General features: G+C 40.2%; 1 pseudogene; it reads right to left on the bottom strand.

The window, feature by feature from the left end:
- Positions 1–13269: 13269 nt before the first annotated feature.
- On the bottom strand, positions 13270–13387 carry LOC126250328 (5S ribosomal RNA; annotated as a pseudogene).
- Positions 13388–15082: the final 1695 nt, after the last annotated feature.

The raw sequence follows: 15082 nt of genomic DNA, 5'->3' as shown, positions 1-15082 counted from the left end.
TGCAAAATTTATACCTTCAGAGAGATCACTACTGATGCAGTTTTGCGTGCCATTCGACGAATACTAGTTCATGAAAACGCGTCTAAAGTGGTCACATGTACTACACTGTACTCCTGTTCTCATTCCTCAAGAAAACGCTTCTCCTTATAGCCTGCTAATTAGACACCCAGTACCCTTCTTATCGCCTCACTGAGAAGTCAACAGTCCCTCGAACAGTTTCACAAAAGCAACAGGGTGTATGTTTCCTTTGGTGGACATACTATGAAGATAACTTACTTTTAAACAGTGATAATCAGATCACGCATTTCGTGTTAGTTTGTTTTTCTGTTTCTCCTGTTTGGCTCTAAGCACTATGGGACTTAACATCTATGGTCATCAGTCCCCTAGAACTTAGAACTACTTAAACCTAACCAACCTAAGGACAGCACACAACACCCAGTCATCACGAGGCAGAGAAAATCCCTGACCCCGCCGGGAATCGAACCCGGGAACCCGGGCGTGTTTCTCCTGTTTGTTCTACGTCTTCAGTCACTTCTTAATTTCAGTTTCAACTTGATTGGCGTTATTAGTAATTCATTCTAAATCTGCATATTATGTATTTTGAGTTCTATCGCAATTCTCCTTCAATTCAAGATGGATTTCGCCAGAATTTTAAGTACATGTACATTTAACTTGTTGTACTTTGTTATTGAAGTCAATTTGAGTTCTGGAAACCTTGTGTAATTTTGAATTGTGCTGTTCAAGATTTAAATTACAGTTATATCTTATTTCCTTTTCCTCATTAACTGAGTGAGCAACAATAGATTCCAACCTGGTAACTTTAATCTCATGAGCTTCTTTTGTTAGGTTGTTACTAGACAATGCTTCTGAAAAAATATTATTCAGTAATCTCTGCTTTTCCTCATACGCCCTTAGGTAAAGCGTGGATTCTAAATAATTTCTTCTTTTGATTATCGGTGTTTTAATTCTTTTCGTCAATAATATCACAAAAATTTAGATGATGTTTAGCACGATATTCCATGAGAAACATTAACATATCTTCACGATCACTGATGTTTTCCATAGTGCTTTCACTTGACTTTCACTTTCACTGTAACAGTTACGGTGTCTGCTGACACAGTGCTATGACTGATTTTAGTTACATTTTGCGTGATTCCAATTGGTCTATCATTGTGAGGTGAGTTTTCCGACACTGTTTTTGCTGCAACATCCACAATACAGGCTAATCATACATGAACTATTTCCGTGAATGAGCGTCATTTCTCCCCTGCGAATAGTGTAACGCTGTATTTTCGAGAACTACAATCCTTCCTCACCCACCACTCATATTAATACGTGTTACTGACAGTTTAAAAAAGAAATGAAATATACTGCGGTAATACTTGTTAGCCTGTGGTTACAACATTCATTATGCGAAGCTTGTTGCATACTTCTGCTGGGCCAAAGGTAAACGACCAGCTCATGGTGAAATTTGTGGTGTGCTTGTTTAGAGAGCGACTGGTGAAGCAAGGTAGTCTGTGCATGTTCCCGGCCGGCGGTCGCGCCAGGGGCACTTTCGCTGGATTGTTCACTGCACAGATAACTGACCATAATATACCGTGTCGCTGACGGCTTCTCTATTACCGTCCGAACGTCCGAGAGTTGCACGTCGCACAGATAGCCGCAAAAGTAAATGTCAAATCTGTGGCGCACTCTCTCTCTTTCCGTACTCTGTATAGTACTGCGCAATGATACCAACTTATCAACACTTTAATGTGCAAATTACAACTTAACTTTACCTTCATTGACCTCTCTATCTGCAGATTCGTTGTTCTAACGAGAAATGTTCTGTAAGTCTCTATAGCGATCACTCTTGTATCGATCTCTATAACTGTTTGTCACTGCACGTTTAATCATGCTGATAAACCAGACTGTACATCTGACACTCTGTTTTGTTAGTCAATGTTTGTTCAGACTTCTAAATTGACAACTCTTACAAACAATCCCCATCACAGACACAGCCACAGGCACTCAAAGTCATTCCTACAAGGGATGCCATGTGCAACAATTCCACTAGACGTTACTGGGGAAAACGTGATGACTTTGGCTGGTTGTAACAGCAAGACATCTCACCCAGGCTTCGCAGATAGACATGCAGACATCAGGCACATGTCGCAAATGTTGTTTACACTTTCGGTAAAACTTCTATAGCTGTGTACCTTACACAGAAGACATCATACGGTTGTAGGTTCGCTGATAGCAATCAGTGTGGATCGCTACATATGATTAACGGGCTGCTTGTCTACTGGCATTGGGTTTCATTTTTAGGAATAACAAGATACTCTTTTATTTGTCACGACAGCTATCATTGTGGATTGAATACCACTCGTATTCACAATTACGTAGACACAAGAGCTTGCTTCGGACAGTAAATGGAAGATGGGAAATGTATTTTTTAGACGTTTCAAGTGTTGGACCACGTACCCAGTGCGTGATTACTACGCAGCAGATGTCATCCAGTACAGTTTGTCCCGTAGGCAGGATTGAGCTCAGGGCCAATTAGGCCAATTAGGCCTGTCTGATGCCAAGCTCTATGTTCAGAAATGTGCACTGCCTGAACCAACATTATACTCTAGTGCCAGATTTGTCACGGATCGACACCTGTACTGCTTTGGGGAAGCTGCAAGCCTCCTACTTCCACATTCTGTGATAATATAAGTATTACTGACATCTTGTTGTCGTGTGCGCGTAATCCTTCCGCCTATCAACTACTTTCCACGGATTCTCATGACAATTGCATTCGAACTTCCGACCAGATACGCCGTTTCCGAGATACACGTTCCCAGTAGCTGGGCCAGAGCAGTGTACCCTCGATAAAAATCATTTTTGTCAGTGAATTTCCACAATTGCGGCCCATATTGTCCCTAGAATCTTTCCCGTTCCTCTCTGCTCCACTTATACAGGGTGTCCCAGGAGAAATGATCAGTATTCAGGGATATGGCGAGCAACCATTCTATGCAAAAATGTCTACTAATCATGGACTCCAAAATGTATTAATCCATGCTACAGCGAAACACCATATCATCTATTGAACAATTTCTCATAGCTCTTAGGGTATGAGTTTTAGAGACCATGTTTAGTGCAAAATTTTTTTCTTGTTTTGGTCCATACTGCATCCTTCCAAAATATGGAAAACAAAGATCTTGGAGTAGAAGAGATTCGTTTCACAGTATCTTAGATAAAGACGTGTTCATAGTAAGGCATACATTTTGCGGGCCATGTTTACTGCTGTTGTCTGCTTCGAATGACCGTTCCTGTAGTTGCTCTGATGTAGATCATTTCTCCTGGGACACTATTTATACTTGCCTTATTACGTCACGCCAACAGGCGGCAATAAATCTCCCGGTGGGCAGTGCTCATAATGGTTTAGCTCATCAGTGCATATATTTGGTCTGTTCATTTTTGCGACGTTCGCTGGCGAACAAATTATAAATTGCCCCTCCGTCTGTGTTAGGAGGACACTAGTGGTTGAACACGTCTTATCAACAGCTGCGGGTATCAAATTATAAAACATCGAAATACGGGATACCAGTCAAAATTCCAAATATTTACTCCTATTAGCAGTAATTTCATCAAGGGAAATACATGCATAATGCAGAAACCAGTAAATTTATTTTACTCAGTTTAAAGCGAGATACTGTTTCAACAGAAAGACGAACATGGTCTTATTCTTTTTTATTTGACTGGATGTTTCACAGTTTTAAACTTCAGTTAAAATGCGTTAATAGCTTCGAACGTAAATATTACAGAGCTTATTTAAACACTTAAAAACATTAAAATGTTAAAAATTGATAGTTAACATGTATCTTCCCATCGTTAAACAAATTTTTGCCATAAATCATATTTACCTATTTCTTTTGCTTCAGTGTCAGCAGCTCGTAGTGTTTTGGTGAACGTTGCTGACTCTCGATCACGGGGCTCCAGATCAGATTCCCGGTCTGTCGACGACTTTTTCCGCTCGAAACTGGGTGTGTGTGTGTGTGTTGTCCTCATCATTATATCGTCATCATCATCATCATCAACATCAACGCGCAAGTCACCAAAATGGTATCAAATGAAAAAGACTTCCATCAGATATCCGAACTCCCAAAAGGGGACTCCCGACAAAAAATGCCATATACACAGTTTTTACTTTAGTGACATTTCTCGTCATTCTTAACAATTTGAAAAAGTTTCTAACAAATGAAACAATAACTGACAATTAGCGTATTTCGCTTTGAACGAACTGTTATTTCATTTCTCAACTTTATAAATAAACACACAGCCGTTTGATTGGCATAGGAGGTGAATTAGACATTATTACTTCCATGTGAATCGTATTCCTACAACAAACAAATAATGTCGAATGGACACTGTTGGAGACTGACGTCTACACGTAATGACAGTTAGCATTAGTTCGTTAAAGTAAAGTACCATTCGTTTTTGTCATAAATGTTCAAACTTCAAAGTACTTTTAAGTAACACGGAGACTGCATTACCTAAGTTACTTTGAAAACTGACGTAGGCTACAGTCTGAATAAGGCAAATTCAAACTTACATGCACTGTCTTATAATAAACGAGTAATGCGATTTACCGTATCTTAATACAGACGAACGAGTTAGAAGACAGATTCAAACGTCAATAAATTTATCAGTTACATATAAACTTACCAGTGATGTAATTTCCACAAATGAGTTATACGGGTCAGATAAATTAGTGGAAAAGTATGAAATACCGGATTTTTGCGTTCCGTACAAGGTCTATAATGTATTATTTTTTCAATATTCAAATACAGGAAATCCAGTACAGTACGGGACGGTAGCCAAACCTGCCAACACCGTAGAAACTAAGCGATTGGGGCTAGCACTGTTTTAAGTCATGCTACCATCCACTGCTTCCCTTAAAATCACTCTAATCTATGGCGCGCCCAATTTGTTGTGAATAACGTAGTAGGTCACCATCATACACATCCTGTAAATTGTATCGACCACCCTTGAAGCGCGCCAACACCAGTTTTTGTAACTATTTCGTCTTGAGCTCAATTGAACGTAGATTTTCTTATACACTACACAGTCATATTGCTGCAGACTTATTCGAAATCTGTTCATAATAGTTTTTTTACTATGCTGCGGATGATCTTCCATGTCCGTAATTATGTTTAATACCCGTTCCTTCGATATCGACTGTCCTTTACTACGTTTCACCGTGAACGGGGTTTGCGTGTCCTTGTCCGACAAGGGCGATGTACCACATAGCGTGCCACCCGTTTCAATATCACTTTTCACTTGTTACCCACGTATCGTCGCCATTGCACTCCTCATGTACGAGTACATTGTCCGCACAGTCGACGGTATACTACACCACACATTCCACTGACTCATCTTGCAGAAACATTAAAATTTCACCTGCCATCCCTTTCACACTCTGTGAAACTCCATGGGTTTCTTTCTGGCGAACAATCAACTTCGGCAACTATTGTTGTAGATATGATGCAATATTTGCTTATTTATCGTTTCCATTGCTCTACTTTGAATCAATACCACTAGCACCGTAGCACTGTTGTGAGTTACTCGTCGACTAAGCAGTTCAAGAAGCTCCGTAGCCTCAGTCTGTGCTGGCCATTGTATACCTCCAGTTCCGCCCGCTGTTGCCACTAGCAGTCTCTATTGTGGTTGAATGGTAGATAATAAATGGGGCATCGAATGCAGTAAACATAATTGGCCTCTTGCGACCGCGCACACAAGTGGTTCCTTATTTGACAGTATCTGAATATATGACAGTACACTACAAGAGAGTTACAAATAATAATTATAAAAATAATAAACAAAATAGTTACAGTATAAACTTATTTATTACTACAATTTTATTCATCAACGGCGTGGTAAGTACATTTCTCATTATTCAGATTTACAGTTAAATAGAAGTATTGATATACGAGGTTCTTTCAGCAAGTAATGCAACACTTTTTTTCTGTTGATCATGCTGCTTTTATTCAGGATACCAATACAGCATAGTATTTCCCGCTCTTTTGGCTACAAAACCCTATTTTTCAATGTAATCTCCGTTCAATGCGACGGCCTTACGCCACCTTACCAGGAGTGCCTGTCTACCCGCATCGTACCACTCTACTGGTCGACGTCAGAGCCTTCGTCTTGCTGCATTAATAAACTCCTCATAATCCAAGTACTGCTTCATTGGGCAATTCTGCCTTGAAGATCCTTCTTTGCTCTTTATGGTATTCTGGTAGGCGGAACGGGAACCCAGCGGACATACGCCTTGGAGTACTACTACTGGAAGTCGAGTGTCTCAGCTCTACCAACAGAGACGTCCAGTGAGCAGCTAGGTATTTGATTGTGATCCGTCGATCACCTCGAATGAGAGTCTCCGAAAGTTCCAACACTGCAGGAGTCACAGCTGTGTGCGGGCGGCAGGCATGCGGGTGATCAAAACAGATTTGCGCGAACTTGTTGCTATAATGACAGACGCCTCGCCAACGATTCACAGTGTTTGCTCACTGCCATGTCTCCATAGATATTCTACAAGCGCCTTTGACTGCGATGCTCTAGTTTTCCACTAAAAGAACCTCAATGATACTCTTTGCCTGGAGTGAACCTCCGTTACAGACGCCATTTTCAATGCTACGTATAGCGCCAACATCTATCAGAACCACATGGTTCCATAGGGGCTGAAGCGGAAAGGTTCCACGACGTCCCACAAAAAATTCTGCATTTTTCAGCCGAAATCGGCCGAGAAAGAAAACTTTCCACTTCTTATTGGACATCGCTCATACTAGTAACCTCGCTCTTACTACCACTACTATTAGCGTCGATTCCAGTTGACTCTATACATCTTTTATACTTACATTTTAACATGCGACAAAAGGAATCAAGTACGGCAAGGCACTAAAGTTAATGCCCCTCATCGGTCCAGGTCCTCTCCCCGCCACCATCTGCCGCAGTGTCGCCTCCATAATGCTTATTGAGTGAGTGTTCAGTGTTGTGCGTCCTCTCTCAGTGTTGTGAACAGCCACCATACTGTCGCTAGTTATGTGTTTTACCTCGTGCGAACAGACACCAGACTGTCTCGTTGTTTTTTAATTGTGCTTGTCTATTTATTGTGTGTCTTCATCCGCATCGTCAACGCCGTGTTTTTCTGTTTTAAATTCCGCGGCTTCCCGCCATTTTACTGTTTCTCACAAAGTCACCGTTTTATCGCCTTTTTTATATTGTTTGTTATCTTAACATTGTTTGTTTAACTCTTCACTCGGCTGTAGAGTAGCGTATTAAGCTGTTGTCAGCCCGCCCAAAATCAATAAAGGGGAAAAAAATTAAAGTTAATGAAAGATACATCCAAAATGAAAAAAAAAGAGTAAGGCATACGGAATATTGGGAGGTTGTTGACAATGAAACGTGGGTGCTGGTACGCTATTGGGCGGGAAGAAAGCAGGTTAGACATCCCGAGCAACGATAGGATAAGCGTTAACATCCATTTGTTTGCCGCATGGTTTTGGAGCAGACGCAGATTACTCGGTAATGTTTGCCACAGATATATGCTGAAATGTAAATGGAAACATTTGTCGGAGGTGCGGAGTGAGGTACTAAGCGACTAAGAAACCGACGAAGAATGCAGAGCGTGTGAAAATCATCTCGTTTATTTGGTACCATCTTTCTGAGAGTAAGAAGAAGAAAACTGATTAAAAAATTTAATATTACATTCACATCATATGCAAACAATCACTGATAGCTCTAGTTGACTAAAGCCTTCATCAGGCTTGACGTTGTGGATGACATAATAGTAATAGAGATTCAGGAGAAGTTATTTCTAGACATCTCTTAATTTTTCTTTCGTTGGAAATATTTTCCGAAACAGTAAATTTTTTAGACAATTAAGTATATCCTGAACGCTGTGAATGTCTGCTCTGACAAATCTAGAACTGTGCTCACATGGTTTACTGTTCATGGTTGGGTGTCGAGGTACTTCCAAGGAGTATAGAAGAAATGGGTGCAAGTCAAATTTAACTGCTGAACTTCTCGCTGTGATATGACAATCACGTGTGACTTACTGTGTTTTTGTTGAAATCTGGGCTTGGAGCAGATCTTGATAATGAGAAAGGACATAATACAGCCTGAGGCTACAAACTGAATTTCTTGGGACAGGAAACTGGCTGTAGAAAGCATAACAGACACAACTGAAGTTACTGGTAGAAAAAGGGTTTTCTTTAATGAAAAGAAAATTTTGTTAAAACCGCCATACACTATCTTATGACATGTCTGAAATTTACTTGTATATAGTTGATTGATTTTTTGTATATTTGAGGTTTGTTTAATTTTACCTCTACTATCACCGTATATTCCACTTGACTGTGTATATATTTCATTCATACATTTTTAACATAACATACATTCGATATATTACACGACGTTTCGTTCATGTCTGGGAATAAAAACTATAATGACTAAAATTTATGCAAAAAAGCCGAAACCACGGTAACTTCAAAAATAGCGCAATAATTATTTCTGAGCCAACGTTACAATATGCAAAACGAGTCAGCTGAAGGTGAGTAGCATTTAGTTTCGTTCGGGAAACAACAGGCAGGTACGGAGAAACGATCCGTTTTTGTTCTCGATTTATGTTTGGTGTGTTTCGCTAGCTGCATGAAACTGTCTGGATGGTCAGTTTAGTACGACCAGGAGATAATTAAATGATATATGCGCTATTCCGTTTCAAAGATTTAAAATTAATGACTACATGCCTTCCTGTCCAGTTTTACGATGTTTTTTTGTCTTTTCAGGTGTGATGGTGTGATGGCAGCCAACAGCTTACAGTCCCAACGAGATTCTTCTACGTCAGAGATTAAAAATAAGCAGCCGATACTAGTTCCGGAATTTACTTCAGAGCAAGCCAAGAGACAGGTACTAAGAAATCAGCATTTGTGAAACCACACAGTAATTATGGGAGACGACTCACCTGTCCTGTTTATTGCGAATGAAAATTCACATCAAGATTTTAGTACGCCCGTTCTTACAAATCAATATAGCGTACCGCAACATGATGCTGCGAATCTTAATCAAGAGCCAATTCCATCCTCTGTATTCGAGGTTGACCTTAAACAACAACTCCCTAACAGTTCTATGAGTGTCAACTTGCCCGAAAGCAGAACAATGATCAGAATTCTAAGTGAAAGTGAGAAAACTGCATTTTTGAGACGCAGACGTCACAGAAGATACAGTCTGCTACCAGGAAAGATTGACAAGTTAGCTGTACCTGTCAACCGCATCGATTCTCAGCATAATGTATCTCAAGATAATCCTTATCATGAAACGCGACCAGTGACGACTATCATTACAACAGGTGGAAACAAGACATTGCCAAGACTGCCGCAGGATTGTATTGAAAAACTGGCGAAACCAATACTACATATAGACGTACTAAAGGCAACAGCTCCAACTAAACCCACGACACCAGGCTCCCCACAATCACGTTTAATTACTTCCCTACAATCACAAGTAGTTGCAGCTAGTCTTCCTGAAACTATCCATGAACTAACAAGAGGCAAAGGAGGGCATCGAAGGATTTTGCCGAAGGTGGAACCACAATATAGTGATGTTTCAACACCTGGACAAGATGGTCGCGAAATTATGGGAGTAAAAGGTTCCGGAAAGATTTTGCCGAAAATCGCTTCAACCTCAAGTGATTTGACGCCTAGGAGAGTAGCTGGAGTTGCACGAGAAGGGACTGAGACTTCTGAAGGCAGTATTCGAAAGACATTGTTAAAGATGGGATCAGTGACTGGTGACGTGATCCCTACACATACAACTGGAGCTCCACCATCAGGGGAAAGCAGTCGTGGTGTAACAGTAGAGCGGCGTCTTCCAACATTTTTGTCAACGACGAGAAAAACGTCTAATAACGTGATGCCAGGAGTACCAACTCCTGGGAAAGGTATTTCTGGAGTGAAAACGGAAAGACAGGTTCGAACACTTCTGCCCAAGATGGGACCAGCATCCAGTGACGAAATTCCTCTGAACATGTGTAAATTGTCACCAGCAGACAAAGCAAGTTTTGAGATAAAAGAAATTGAACACAACCGAAAGACTTTGCCGAGAACTGGACCAACGTCTAGTAGTGGGATGTGTCTCAACGTAACCAGAGTTCCACAACCAGGGAAGGACAGTCAGGGAGTAAAAGAAGCACAAGTTTTTCACGAAATTTTGAAAAAAGTGGAACCAGATGCCGGTGATGTGATGCCCCTGTTAGTTGGAGATCCACCCACAGGAACAAAAAGTTCTGGGATCAAAGAGACTCGACGTACGCAAAGCATATTGCGGAGAAAGGGATCGATAGGTAACATTACGAAACCCACAAAACAAACTTCATCTATATCACCAAGAACATATGTTTCTGTGCTAAAGAATAACAGGAGATTTCCTCAAATTTTGCCAAAAATGAAGCACTGAATCGCAAATTGCTGAAGCTAACTGATTTTTCAGGATGGAGGCGAAACAATTCTTCAGAATATTATTCTTTGCAATGTATCGATGTTTCAGTCACATGCAAATTTCGTGAGCAATTAGAAACACAAAGAAAACATACTTATTAGACTCCTGGGACATAAAACTGAGTGTATTATATACTTAATCCGTCCACTTTGTCAAAGTTTGAAGCGTAGAATAGGAAAACGTGCTTTTAATTGTTTTAATTACAAATATTGCTATATGAATTTCTAGTCTGTCAAACTTTTTGTCCAGTGCAAGGACAAGAACAAGAAAATAAATTTTGGTTACCTTCCCAGTATTGCTAATTATTTAACTTTCTTGGTCTCATTTCCAGTATCTTTATTGAAGAGGTAATGAGTGTTTGCTAGCTATTATTCTGCTGAATAATTACTGTTATTTCGTTATAATTTTGACATCATGATACCAGCAGAGGAGTTCCATCGTGTGAACAGATAACTACTTCTCACGTAGAAAAATCACCTCTGATGAGTGCCTTGTACCCCTTCATGAGTTACAGTGTGAATTTAACTAGTGCGGATTGGCACATATACCCTAATAGTGACACATAGGGGAAAACTTTTTTTTTACGAATTGAGGCTTATAGTGTAAGTGCAATATTTTCGGAGAATCATTATCAAATAGAATTGTAAAACTGCAAGTATTGTATTGTGGTTTTACTGTTGTGAGTGACATGCACGTTGTGCCGGCCGAAGTGGCCGTGCGGTTAAAGGCGCTGCAGTCTGGAACCGCAAGACCGCTACGGTCGCAGGTTCGAATCCTGCCTCGGGCATGGATGTTTGTGATGTCCTTAGGTTAGTTAGGTTTAACTAGTTGTAAGTTCTAGGGGACTAATAACCTCAGCAGTTGAGTCCCATAGTGCTCAGAGCCATTTGAACCATTTTTGAACATGCACGTTGTGAACAAGACTCTAGACATTAATTCAAAACGCTGTCTATTGGCACTGACAGTAAATTAACAAATTAAGAGCACTTTATGGAACCCTTGAAGTGATGAACACGGATGTCACGAAAGATTATCGTACTTTGACGCGACCTTCCAGCTTATCAGCAGTATGCACATTGCACTATAAAAAATTGCAAGAATGGACAGCTAAGAGAAATACATACCATTTATGTCCCACGTGACCCATTGATACAAAGGAACTACTACAACTTCACAAAAATCTGGTTAAATTTCATGAATATTGAGTACTGCGTGACGACACATCAAAGTGAAGTAAGATCTCATGTAAGACTGGGCATAGCCCGCCCAGATAGCCGTGTGGTCTAACTCACAACTTTCCAGAGTGCCTGGTCCCCGGCACAATACAATTCAAGATTGGGCATCATATGAAAGAAACTTCTGATCGTTTAGTAATAACTAAATTCCATGATTTTTCGACTCAGATCTATTATTCTTTCATACTGACATCTGAAAGCATTGTCATTTCAGTTTCCGAGTTATTTCATACAGAGATCGAAAGTGCATATTACGTTAATAGCATTTCCAAGCAACGGAGGAAACGTTACCAGCTATTTAGAGAAGAATGCTTGCTCTTTCTGAGCGGAGAAGGTCTCAATGTTTCAGCAATAAAATCTGAGTGAAAACATGATTCAGAACGAGTACGGGATGACTTTCCATCTGTCTGCCTCTTTGAACATCAAAATGGAGGCAGACAGATGGACACTGACCGAAAAAAGCCACCTATACTGTCGCAGTAAGTAAATAACTAAATTTACATCCATACCGACAGATAAGTTATAGTCATGGCGATACATTAAAGTGTGTTCCATCTTTTTGTCATAGACCAGCACCCAGCATTATGCTAGCAATATTGATGTAACTTCCTGAAACCATCTGAAGATGAACCTGAAAAGGTTCGAAAACCGGTTCATGGAATAAAATATAATTATTCAAAAAAGTGAGTGGTAGCAGTTCTGTATAACTTATATACATTTATAGCAAAGTTTACTTTGTATATTTTAGCTGTCCTTTGCTCCAGATGAGCCGCAAATCAATGTCCTTCCACTTAATCTGCACTTGACAACGGTACTCTTCAGAGTATAGTTCATTAACCTACTTATCCTACTATTATTGATGATTTATAAATAATTACTTAAACACTAGCATAAACTTCTGTCATACGTAGCACACAGGCACTGATGTTTTAAATCTCGTTTATTCCTCATATAATTGGTAACTTTACCTTTACGCTCCCTTGATTCTTTTTATTCGCTGCAAGTACTCCAGTCAACTTGGATTCCTTTCCGCACATAGACATTACCCCATTAAATAATCACGTGAAGAACTAGTACAATAAAATTACACAAGCTCCTACTCTACAACAAATCATTCTACAGAAAATGGTTCCATTAACTTATTTCTTATGTTCGGAATCTTTCTTTGCCTATCAGCTGGCTTTTTCGTCCACTGTTATCTGGAGCTTTGTCTTTGAAACAATATTTTCCCTTATGCTTCCTCAAGACATACATACCCAAATCTATGCTCAGACAAAAACTACTTACAGCACTAAATTAAATCTAAACTCCATCAGAACAGGCCTTGGAAGGCCCAACGGTACCGACCGGCCGCCGTGTCATCATCAGCCCACCGGCGTCACTGGATGCGGATATGGAGGGGCATGTGGTCAGCACACCGCTCTCCCAGCCGTATGTCAATTTACGAGACCGGAGCCGCTGCTTCTCAATCAAGTAGCTTCTCAGTTCGCTTCACAAGGGCTGCGTGCACCCCGCTTGCCAACAGCGCTTGTCAGACCGGATGGTCACCCACCCAAGTGTTAGCCCAGCCCGACAGTGCTTAACTTCGGCGATCTGACGGGAGCCGGCGTTACCACTACGGCAAGGCCGTTGGCACGTACAGCGCTACCACATACAAAATATTGGTCGGTAGTTCCAGTTACCTCTCTTACCTTACAGCTACCGACAGATTTGCTGGGCCTTGAAATGTCATGCCCTTTCACAGCTTTACGTTCCAAAACCAACCTCTCTGTGCTCCTCGGCGATGCTCCGTGTGCATTGACTCTTAGTGACGCCGTTTAAGTCGTTCTACTTTCACGATAATAGACCCTTGAGGCGATTTAGCACTTGCAGCTGTCTCCTTTGGCTGAAACAATACCTCCCCGAATTTGACTGTGCGTTTCAGAATAACTGCAAGACGTTTTTTCTTACCTTCATCAAATATAACATGGCAAGTATCGTCAAATTCACCCTGCTCCTCAGGCTCACATTCCTGAAAGGATTCAGTCTCGTCAGCTCGGTGTTTAGCCTTACAAACAATTTTTCTTCATTTCTTTCTTCTTCCCTCTCCCTCTGCAGATGGCAGCGCCACCAAACGTGGCGACGAAACTGTGTCCTTCGGAAGTAAATGCGTCTGTACGATTCCGTTATCCTTAACATACGCATCACAATTAACATCATCAATAGCTTTCTACGTATCCTTCACAGTATCCATACCCGCGCATGTTGGGTTTGAATATTCCTGTATTTCACAATGAGACCACTTAGCGACATGCAACCAACTTAACACAAACTTGAGATCTCCACGAAACATTTTGTCCCTGTTCATGCGGTAAAACTGTTGCATGAAGCATGACGTTTTAATGCATTACTTTTTTACCAATTACTGTATTCGCGACATTTTTCAGGCAGTATTCACGTATAACCCTGAAACAGCTACAAAAATTATGTCACTGTACGACATAGTTACGGAGATATGACGTCAAATACTGAGACGCATAAAAAACTGTCGTATAATGCAGGATGGTCTAACTCGTTACTTCTTTTACTACTAATTCTATTCGCAACGCATTTCCCAGACACGATCCGCATCTGCCGCTGAATTTACATATAAAAATATATCGTTGTACGACGCATAGTTCAGGGTATATGACGTCATTAACACGAAGACGAGTGAAAACCTGTTACATTATGCATGACGTTTAAATTTATTACTTCTGTACTATTACCACTATTAACAACTCATGTCGCAGACGGTACTCAAATATACTGCTAGATATACCCGCAAAATTATATAATTCCATTAGACATAATTCATAACATGTGTCATCGTAAACATTATGCTGCGTGAAAACGAAACTGTAGGACGAAATTCGCTAGAAATACTGGTGAAATGTATGAACGGGTGAAAATCAAACTGGTATAAGTAGCATAGAGTTTATTGTGAGAAAAATGACCTTAAACACTTCAATATTGATATAATGTCACAGGTTATACAAAATTAAGCAAAAGATTTATACAACGTTTTACACTTGAGGTACATATGTATGATTATATATGATAAGTATCTTGTAACGGAACATATTAAAGGCTTTACTTTAATGAAGTATGCGATACTCTCCAAAAAGTGATTATGTGGTAAATGTAAGTGATGTGACAAATATGGGTAATAATGAGGTTGATTTAAGTGAAATGCAGACTAGGGAATGTGTATCTGAGGACAAGCTATTGCCTATTGGGAACTATGAAACACTAATCTATGAGAATGGTAATAATAATAATATTAAAGAAAATATAAAGGGGTGGAATGT

The sequence above is a fragment of the Schistocerca nitens genome, chromosome 3 (genome assembly GCF_023898315.1).
Source record: "Schistocerca nitens isolate TAMUIC-IGC-003100 chromosome 3, iqSchNite1.1, whole genome shotgun sequence".
NCBI lineage: Eukaryota > Metazoa > Arthropoda > Insecta > Orthoptera > Acrididae > Schistocerca > Schistocerca nitens.
The sequence above is the reverse complement of the archived record's forward strand: the minus strand, read 5'-3'. Positions and strand labels throughout refer to the sequence as shown.